Source organism: Euprymna scolopes, chromosome 46 (assembly GCF_053919585.1).
Source record: "Euprymna scolopes isolate OS-2025 chromosome 46, ASM5391958v1, whole genome shotgun sequence".
Lineage (NCBI taxonomy): Eukaryota > Metazoa > Mollusca > Cephalopoda > Sepiida > Sepiolidae > Euprymna > Euprymna scolopes.
The window spans coordinates 180,416,248-180,428,422 of NC_136527.1; positions in this window are offsets into that span (position 1 = coordinate 180,416,248).

The window sequence follows — 12,175 nt, forward strand, 5'->3', positions numbered from 1 at the left end:
TTACAAAAAAAAATATTTTATATTTTTTATCATTCCAATTTTTAAATATTTACATCAACAAAACAAATAAATTATTTAAAACAAGGCATTCCATATTTTCAAAAATAATACAAAATATCACATTAGTATTTTTTCCAATTGAATCGATGATTTTCTGTCTTTTTCTTTGTTTTTCTGTTTTCTGTTATACAGTTTTATCTTTTTTCCTCGTGTGTGTGTGTGTGTTCATCACAATTTCTATAACGGGTTTTAATTTAAAAACACACCAGTCTTTATATTTTACAGACAATAAAACAAGTCCAGTTTTTTAGGGGAGGTGGTTATTTTCGTACTTTGTTTGTTTCTGGAGATATCTCTGACGTATATTCATTAAGCATCAATAGTAACCGCGTTGCATTTGTTAAATTTATACCAGTTAAATAACATTTGATATCCGCAAGTTAATTTCTGTAATGTCTATCTTAGAATAGAGAATAATATAGAATCAGAATTTATAATCTTTACCCATCCTTAGCAATTCCCTTTCTCCGGATCCTTCCCTTTCTCCTGGTCTATCTGATTCCCTCTTTCTCAGTGCCACTCCTATTTATCTCCGTTTGAACCATAATACTATTGCTACATGAGGAGGGGACAGACCCCAGTAATTAAATAGATATGTTTGAAGATGATATTTGAAAAGGATAGAATCGAACCCAGTAAGCAAAGTTTAAACAGATAATGGATATTCAATTTAGGAATGCAGCGATTGTTCATTCTTTTAGAAATAACTGGATATTAAATATGTCAGTTAAAAGAATGGACAATACGAGGTTAGAAATAATGATTAACAAAATAGGTTAAAAACGATACAATTCAATTTAGGAATTTCTTTGTTTACCAAAGGCATGTGAATGCATGTTCAAAGCACACGTGTAATTTGAAACGTGAAGAAACCACACTGATGCCGGAAAATGGAATTCCCAATATATTGAGATGTGTTCGAGTCAGTTGAAAGACAGGTTAGGAGAGAGCAGGCAAGATCGACCAGAGGAGTCCGTCAGACTGGGAGCTGATGTCCGTTGGAGGCGAAGGAGGGAAAATGAGACCATGTAGCCATAAAAGCTTGAGTTTCTGGCATCATCTCATCCGGATGAAGAATAAACTTGTCTATAATATACACTCTTTCGTTCTCTATGCCCCCGCCAATATAGACACGAATAATATATATAAACACTCTGAAATATACATGCACACACGAATGACGGTTCTCAGTATGGAATGACTATTTAACGCTATCAATTTGCTCTGATAATGACGCAAATAGGAGACAACTTACATCTAAGTTATTTACCGAAATGCTATTTACCGTCATGAGTTTTTATTCCGTAATCAGATTAATATAATCAACAAAAAATTACGACCAAAGAACAAACAAATAATATACGACTTCGTCTACTATAAAGTTTTTTGTTCCATGTTGGACGGTTTCCCGATTTTCATTCGTCTTTTTAAATCTCGAATTTTATTATCGTCCTCCTTTTCCCTAATTAATACTCGATAACGTTATTGCTTTACCGCTGCATTCTTATTCATGCAAACTTCACATTCTTATAAGATGCAAACCCCATCGACGAGATTCGAGTGTATTGCTGATTTGACAAATGACGTTTTTAGCCATTTCATGGATATTTTTTTAGTTGGAACATTTGCTAAACAGGACAGACATTGTTCCTCAAAGAATTAGACTTCTGACATGTTAACTTTTCCTTCTCAAAGCTTGCTTACAACTTTCTGCGAATTTTTGATATTTTATATTTGCGTATTCCATTGACCAAATCACTGTCCAATCTTTCTCCCTATTCCACTGGCTTTGGGCAATTTCAGCAGTGTTAAATTTGGTGAAATCAATCGTTGCTTCACTAAAATCTTTCTTAATGTACTCTCTAACATATTTTTGGAGATATTTATGTATTTTAGATATAATTGAAAGTATGTTCTTACTTGTATTTAGTAATGTTTTTTCTTTTGTCAAGGGATAAGTTTTTAATTGAACCTCAAATACCGTTTCTTCCTCCTCCATTTTTCATACCTTGAATATGCGAAACAATGAAAAATAATTTTCGTCTCCTCAATAGATCACTTACTTGGTTATAGTGTCTTTTCCTAGTAGTCTTTGTTTTATCTTGCCGGATTTCAGGACTAGAATTTGACTTGTCTGGTGGAGTGTCCAGCTTAGTGTTGTTACTTGTGGAAACATCACTAGAAGAAGGTGCACCGTTATTTTTCTCATATAACCCAGTAAATAGCAAAGCTAAAGGGATTTTTCTTTATTTTGGACGACGTCCTGCCAGTTTATTGATTTAGTTTTATTTTTTTTATTTTCATTTAAATTTTAATATATGATCAAGGTTTACATAAATGACAATTGACAGTTTCTCCATACCAGAGTTCATGGTAGACCCCTATACCAAGAGACTGAAACCCGAGGTTGGTGTCTAGTACGCATTCAATTCCCCCCAGTATGAGTTCTAGTATGACTCACTAAATTTGATTTTTGAGAACAAGAATATCCACACACTTTACAAGAATGTGGCTTTTCCCTTGTGTGAGTTCTCATATGTTTAACTTAGGTTGATTTTTTAGAACAAGAATATCCACACACTTTACAAGAATGTGGCTTTTCCCTTGTGTGAGTTCTCATATGTTTAACTAAGGTTGATTTTTGAGAACAAGAATATCCACACACTTTACAAGAATGTGGTTTTTCTCTTTTTTTTTATTTTTCTTCCTTTGAAGATTGTAATGCTGGGTATGGGGCAGCCAAACCAGCTGCCAACATTGCCCCGCTTTTTTATTGAAACCAACCTAGAGCTCTTTTTAGTGTCCTCGCTGTTCCCTTAAGTGCAATTGTCTGAATCTCTTTTGCACTTGGTTCACCAGGAATATTAGTTAGGTAGGACTTCAGGTTCTTCTTCATAAGTCCTGTGGCACCTATGATAACTGGTATGATCGATATCCCCTTAGGTTCCAGTTTCTTTTCATATCATACATGAGACCTTGGTATTTGGTCTGTTTCTCTCTTTCAGCTCTGTTAAGACCGCCATCATTAGGAACACTCACTTCAATCAAGGTTGCAACTCTCTCTGACTTATTCCATATAACTATGTCAGGTTTCACAGCAGCATTTTCAAGGTAGGTGGCTGTAGGGATTACATGGTCGTAATGTATGGTATATAAATCATTACCAACTGTTTTTTCAGGTTGGTGTTCCCAGGACTTGCTGCTACACTGGATGTTTAATTTTTTACAGATGATCCAGTGGAGGTACTTGCATACTCCATCATGTCTCGCTGTATAGTAGCCGTCCCCTAGAAGAACTTTGCAACTTGATATCAGATGACCAATACTTTCCAATTCTGTGTGGCAGAATCTGCATTTATTGTCATTACTGATCCCTGCCATCTTCTTGAATGCATTGGTCATCAATCCCTGGTCTTGGGACGCGATTATGACCCTTTCCTGATCGTGGTGGAGGGATCCTCTTTTGAGCCAGTCCAAAGAACCTTCTTTATCTATGTATTCCCGAGAAAGTTCCCCCAGAAAATACTTTGCACGCTGATGTTGTTCCCATTATTTAAGGTTCATCTGTTGAAAGGTCTCGGTATATTTCTGACGGCTCTTTCTTGCTATTTCTGTGGCACACTTGTTTGGTGTTTCGTCCTCATCTGAGAGACAACTCTTACCAAAATGTTTGGTCAGCTGGGTGACTGATGTTGTTCTGCTGGCTCTTGTCTCCTGATGTTCATATACTATTGAGAGGGTGTCATTCTGGGAGCTTCTCAGATACTGACCGGTGCTCACAATAGTTGCCCTATGTTGATGATTAATCTCTGAGAGTCCCAGACCTCCTTCTCCCCTGGGCACATACAGCCTTGGTAGACACTGATTTCTATATATTATTTTATGAAGCGTTAGTAGCTTCCGTGTCTTTACATCTAGCCGGTTGATGTATTTTTGTGGCCAGTCAATGATACCAAAGCTGTATGTTATTACTGGCATAGCAAGCTGGTTTATGGCAGTAATTTTATTTTTATTGGTGAGCTGGGTTTTGCATATTTTCCTCACCCGGCGTACATATTCTTTACTAATCTTCTCCCTCATCTTGGCATGTTGTATGTTCTCGTTTTCCTCAATGGCAAGGTACTTGTAAGGCTCATCTCCGGTGTGAGTTCTCATATATCTAACTAAATTTGATCTATTAGTAAAGGAATATCCACACACTTCACAGGAATGTGGTTTTCCCTTTTTTTTAATTTTTATTTTTTATTTTTCTTCCTTTGAAGATTGTAATGTCGGGTATGGGGCAGCCAAACCAGCTGCCAACATTGCCCCGCTTTTTTATTAAAACCAACCGAGAGCTCTTTTTAGTATCCTCGCTGTTCCCTTAAGTGCGATTGTCTGAATCTCTTTTGCACTTGGTTCACCAGGAATATTAGTTAGGTAGGACTTCAGGTTCTTCTTCATAAGTCCTGTGGCACCTATGATAACTGGTATGATCGATATCCCCTTAGGTTCCAGTTTCTTTTCATATCATACATGAGATCTTGGTATTTGGTCTGTTTCTCTCTTTCAGCTCTGTTAAGACCGCCATCATTAGGAACACTCACTTCAATCAAGATTGCAACTCTCTCTGACTTATTCCATATAACTATGTCAGGTTTCACAGCAGCATTTTCAAGGTAGGTGGCTGTAGGGATTACATGGTCGTAATGTATGGTATATAAATCATTTCCAACTGTTTTTTCAGGTTGGTGTTCCCCAGGACTTGCTGTTACACAGGATGTTTAATTTTTTACAGATGATCCAGTGGAGGCACTTGCATACTCCATCATGTCTCGCTGTATAGTAGCCGTCCCCTAGAAGAACTTTGCAACTTGATATCAGAATACCAACACCAATGTTGATTTTTCAGTAAAAAAATATCCACACACTTCACAAATATGTGGCTTTTCCCCAGTGTGAGTTCTCATATGACTCAGTAAATCTGATTTTTCAGTAAACGAATATCCACACACTTTACAAGAATGTGGCTTTTCCCCAGTGTGAGTTTTCATATGTCTCACTAATTTTGATTTTTCAGTAAAAGAATATCCACACACTTTACAAGAATGTGGTTTTTCCCTTTTTTTTATTTATTTTACTTCAGTAAGTATTAAGAGATCAAGGGACTCCCTCCTGGAGCTAACAATTGATTCTGCTATGATTTAAATTTATATCTGAGGGCTCTTTTAAGAATAGATGCTGTTCCCTTTATGGCTGCTATTTGCTATTTTCACAGTGTGAGTTCCCATATGTCTCAGTAAATCTGATTTTTGAATAGACGAATATCCACACACTTCACAAGAATGTGGCTTTTCCCCAGTATGAGTTTTCATATGCTTCACTACGTTTGATTTTTCAGTAAAAGAATGTCCACACACTTTACAAGAATGTGGCTTTTCCCCAGTGTGAGTTCTCATATGTCTCACTAATTTTGATTTTTGAATAGACGAATATCCACACACTTCACAAGAATGTGGCTTTTCCCCAGTGTGTGTTCTCATATGTGTAACTAATGTTGATTTTTGAATAGACGAATAACCACACACTTCACAAGAATGTGGTTTTTCCCCAGTGTGTGTTCTCATATGTCTAACTAATGTTGATTTTTGAGAAAAAGAATATGCACACACTCTACAAGAATGTGGCTTTTCCCCAGTGTGAGTTCTCATATGCCTCACTAAATTTGATTTTTGAGTAAACGAATATCCACATACTTTACAAGAATGTGGGTTTTCCCCAGTGTGAGTTCTCATGTGTATCACTAATTTCGATTTTTCAGTAAAAGAATATCCACACACTTTACAAGAATGCGGTTTTTCTCCGGTGTGAGTTCTCATATGTCTTACTAAATGTGATTTATTAGTAAAGGAATATCCACACACTTCACAAGAATGTGGCTTTTCCCCAGTGTGAGTTCTCATATGTGTCACTAAATTTGATTTTTGAGTAAACGAATATCCACACACTTTACAAGAATGTGGCTTTCCCTTCAGATGTATATTCATATTTAAACATAAATTGCTCCTGGTGCAAGATTATAACTTCCAAGTTATAAACAACATTTTAATCTGAGTTGTTGATGCAAGTTAGATTTTATACTAAAGAAATTTCAATTTGTATCACTTACTTTATTTGATAAGATATATGTCGTTGTGTAAAAGTTAAAATATTCTATTTTGTAAATTAGGAGATTCTTCTGAAATGTTAAATTCGATATCTTATGATTTATTAAAACATTAAACAAAAATTTCACAAATTGAATTATGTGTGATGTTCTTATCACTATTTGCTAAACAATCCAGATAAAATAACTCTTCACACATATCTTTCTAATAAAGTTGTGTGCAGACGTTTTCTGTTGACAGCTACGTAAAGATATAATTGTGTAAAGAATACTCTTTAAGGAGTAAGGTGATCCTTTAATATCCATTAAAACGTTCAAGCAGGAACATCTGTAAGTAAAAACAAATTAAATTAAATATTTTAATATCATTGTTTATTTTAATCGTACCAACAAAACAAGAAACATAACCTTATAAAACATTTCCAAATCACAAAAACTCTTAATTCACATTCATATTGTTGTAATATTTAATACTATTCATAGTATTTTGTAATAGATAAATGAATTATGCAATTAATAAAGTAAAATAAACAATAATAGTAAGAATTGTAGGAACAGTACCCATACAACTACCATAGTTGCTACTGATAATAATAAAAATATATTGCAAACAATAGAAATATTATAAGTTTATATTACAGGAAAATTGAATTTAAATACTCATTAAATTAAAGTTAATAATACAAATCAATATATAATCTAGTTACTTAGCAATGGATACTAATATGGTCTTTTAAAATAGCTTTCGTTTTAAGTCATATGTGTGGAAATATAACCGCTTATTTCTAATGTGTTTGATATTAAACTGAATATTTTCATAACATTACATATTTATTAATATTCATAATAATTTAATGCAACAGAATTAGGTTCTTATTTTTTGTACTTTTTTTAGAAATCAACAGTTTTTCATTCAACGAATTATTTTATCGAACGCTTGTGAATGCATTACTATAATTCCTATATTTTATTATCCCACTGATATAAACCGTTTTAATAATCGATTAGTGCAGTTTTATTTATTTATTTTAATAATCGATTAGTGCAGTTTTATTTTTTAATTAACGTCTGATAATACATATTAATATACCTTAAAAAGCTCTCGAAGCTGTAAATTGGTTACCTTACCTCCATTACAGAACTGATATTCTTAGTAGTTACTTTTTTAATTTTTATTAAAATAAGTATTTTTGTATTGCAATTTAAGAAATTATTTAATTCAACTTTTTTAGCATATTTTTGTTATTCATATATTTTTTGTTTCTTTATGATATTTTATTCTGATTATTTTCACCTTCTGATAGTATAAATTATTAAAATGTATTAATGTTGAAAGTTTAGTATAAATTTAAATATGGCCTGTAAAATGAGTCTATTCAATTCATGCTCTACGAACTAAACGTCTTTCTTCTGCATATCAGTATGTCTTTAATGTTTTATATATAACATGTCTTACTGTCTTTAATGTTTTATATATAACAAGTCTTACTGTCTTTAATGTTTTATATATAACAAGTCTTACTGTCTTTAATGTTTTATATATAACAAGTCTTACTGTCTTTAATGTTTTATATATAACAAGTTTTACTGTCTTTAATGTTTTATATATAACAAGTCTTACTGTCTTTAATGTTTTATATATAACAAGTCTTACTGTCTTTTAAACCTTTTTATTTCGCTTTGAAGTTACGTTTCATTTACTTTTTTTACTGGATTTTGGATTTTTATGTCTGTTAAACGTTTCTAAGCAGCTTTTAAAATATATTTCCTTTTTGAACCAAGAAAAAGTGAACAGTTTCTTCTTTGATGAACTGATAAAAATGTCTGATAATTTGATTGGTTTATGCAATGAAACACGTGTAAGACGCAGTAATTTAAACAATATGAATGTGAATTAAATGCTTAATAAAGTTACATATGCTCTGAAAGTGTAAATCATTTTCATTGAGTTAAATAAACCGTTGCATTTTAAGATATGTTTATTGAATAAATACATTATAAACGTATATTGTTTTAAGGAAAATATGCATGTGCGCATGTGTGTGTGACAATCTTGATGTAATATTTTTCATTGTTATAATGAGAGAAATATATCTAGGTTTATTTCTGCCTTCCTAAAGCACATGCATATACTGTATATAAAATATGTAAATTTATCAAAATTATCGACTATTTCTTATAAAGGATTTATTTAATGCCGAAAACGTTACTAATTCGGTTCGAAAACCTACATTAAAATCTGTACATTTATTTTTTATTAGTTATTTTTTGTTTTCCGTATATATATTTATCAAATTTAAAGCATATTATTAACATTTATAGATTGTTTAAGGATATCCGTTTATCGCTAATTCATCTGAACATAGAAATTGTTGTTACTACGTGTTTAACTTATCAGTGAGTTAATATTTAATCTTTATGTGACGAATTCTAGCTGGACTTACCAGCCCATTTAACGTCATTTTAACTATTGGTTAAAACAAAATTGTTATTTAATAATCTGTTAATACACAATTTACATAGTAAGGATGTTACAAAGCCTGCTTAAAACTTGCTAGAAAATTACATAAGAGTATTCTATACGTAAACAAAGCTAAGATTACCATATGTATTCTAGCCAAATATGGCTTCGTGCAACTACCAAGACCATATTTGTCTTAGACTTCTAAAAAAGTTTCAGGTATACGCTCTGCACCAACATACTTACTCCCGACCAATCAGACAAACATCAAAATCCAACCATTCTCCTTTGTTGATGCTTGTAAGACTTCTATTATTTGAGAAAAAAAGTTTAAAAATGGGGTTGAATTGTTTTATTTTAAAATATTTGTCCATTCTTAATTCATCTGAACGTTAAAATTATTTGGAATCATAGACGTTTAACTTATAAGTGAGTTTAATGTTTTATATTTAAATATTAGTAAGACTAAATATTTAAATTATTATTAACATATAACAAACACTTAACCTAATTATATTATTTTGATTTTTTACTAAACATTTTATAACAATACAACTACCACATATAGATTAATATTTTCCTTGCTTGGGACAATTACATTTTCTATTTCTTCTCGTGTATTTCTCAATGTGTCAATCCTATTATTCCAAACCAATGAAGAAAAATATTTGTTCATCTCTAATTCAGCTTAACATATTTTTTAAAACATAATCACATGTAAGATCAGCACATTTAATAATAAATCTATGAAAATGGTTTTATGTTTAGAAAGTTAATTCTGTTTCCTATTTTTAAGGAATATAGTTTTAAGAGATTTTATAGTGAATTGTTATAGGCAATAAAAACGGACAGAGTAGAGCTCCACGTCTACAGCTTTGAAGTGAAAGGTACTGGAATAATATGATGTATTATAACGAGGTACCTGAACAGTGAATTAATTAACACTAGATAAACAAGTCAAACGAGCAGAAACTTGTCATTATTATTGATTTTTTTGTTGAATAAAATATTATTTCATATGATTATCATTATTATTGAACACCATTCATACATTCATATGATTATCATTATTTTTGAATAAATAAGATTTCATATGATTATCATTATTATTGAGTTTTTTATAGAATAAAATATTATTTCATATGATTATGATTATTATTGAGTTTTTTTATTGAATAAAATAAGATGTCATATGCTAATCATTATTATTTGTTTTTTTTTAATTAAATATTATTTCATAGGATTATCATTATAATTGAGGTTTTCATTGAATTAAATAGTATTTCATATGATTATCATTATTATTGAGTTTTTATGATTATCATTATTATTGAGTTGTTTATTGAATTAAATATTATTTCATATGATTATCATTATTATAGGGGTTTTTATTGAATAAAATAAGATATATGATTATCATTATTATTGTATAAATAAGATTTCATATGATTATCATTATTATTGAGTTTTTTATTGAATTAAATATTTCATATGATCATCATTAAATTGAGTTTTTTATTGAATAAAATATTATTTCATGATTATAATATTATTGAGTTTTTATTGAATTAAATATTATTTCATATGATCATGATAATTATTGATTTTTTTATTTAATTAAATATTATTTCATATGATTATCATTATTATTGAGTTTTATTGAATTAAATATTATTTCATATAGTTATCATTATTATTGAGTTTTTATTGAATAAAATATTTCATATGATTATCATTATTATTGAGTTTTTATTGTATTAAATATTATTTCATATGATTATTTTTATTAATGAGTTTTTTTGTTTAATTACATATTATTTTATATGATCATCATTATTATTGAGTTTTTATTGAATTATGATTTTCATGATTTTTGAGTTTTTTATTGAATTAAATATTATTTCATTTGATTATATTATTTCATTATTATTGAGTTTTTTATTGAATTAAATATGATTTCACATAGTTTTCATTATTATTGATTTTTTTTATTGAATTCAATATGATTTCTTAGTATTATCATTATCTTTGAGTTTCTTATTGAATTAAATATTTCATATGATTATCAGTAATATTGAGTTTTTTATAGAATTAAATATTATTTCATATGATTTTCATTATTATTGAGATTTTTATTAAATTAAATATGATTTCATATGACTATCATTTGTTAACGACTTTAAAGTGTTTCTCCCTTTAACATCGAAAGTTTTTAAGTGCTATATTGAAAGATATGCTAATTCAACGAACCCATAGTATCCATATTGTCATTAAATATCATCTTTACTGTTTGTATAGCAGACTTTACCCGGACATTAAATTGTATTATGTGTAAGGAATGTGTAACAACTCACCTGCCAATCGATTGGCCTAAAAACGTTTGTGTGTTGTATCAATACTAATTCATATTCACATAATAATCAGACAATATATATCTCATCAGCAAGTTTATATTTAATCTTTAACTATTGATTAAAACAAAATATTTTTAATACACAATTCACATAGTAAGAGAGTCTCAAATATACGCTCTGCACAAACATACCTACTCTCGACCAATCGGACAAACATCAAAATCCAACCATTCTCCTTTGTTGATTGTAAGGCTTCTATTGTTTGAGACGAAACAAATTTAAAATTGGATTGAAATGTTTTATCTTAAAATATTTGTTCATTTTTTTATTCATCTAAACGTTAAAATAATTTGCAATCATAGACCTTTATATTAAGCGAATTTAATGTTTTATATTTAAATATTAGTAAGACAAATTTTGCATGTCGTTTATATTTTACGCATTTAACATGATAAACAATATGGTTACAATTTATTGTGGTAGAGAGGAAGTTGTATCGGTTTCAGTTTTCTTGTGTTTGTTGAGGGAGAATAAGAGCCAAGTGTCGTTAACTATTCTACAAATTCATGTAAAAATTTAATAAACAAAATATACTGAAAAAGTATCCTTATTGGCGTTTCAAAAACAACACACATTGCAACTGAAACATAATGAGATACTATGGATTATGGGCCATATCAGCAGAGGTTTTCCCTGTAAGTTGTGATGTGATATGTCTGTTTACATCACATTTAAGTTTAGCATGTCTATATAGTCAGGAAAACAAGGAACAGGGAGAGAATTACAAATGTTTTCATGAACTTTTTTTCTGTCATTGTTAAGTCAAAATTGAAAGGGAGAAACAAAAAAAACTCATATAAGTTTACAGCTTTGAATAGAAAGGTACTGGAATATGATGATGTATTATAATGAGTTACCTAAACAGAGAATTGATGAAAAGTAACACTAGATCAACAAGTCAAACGAGCACAAAATTAATTGTCGGCCATGGTTTGTGTTTTGATATTATTATTATTATTGAGTTTGTTATATTTAATTAAATATTATTTCCTATAATTATCATTACTATTGAGCTTTTATTGAATTAAGTAAAATTTTATATGATTATCATTATTGAGTTTGTTGTATTGAATTAAATAGGATTTCATATGATTA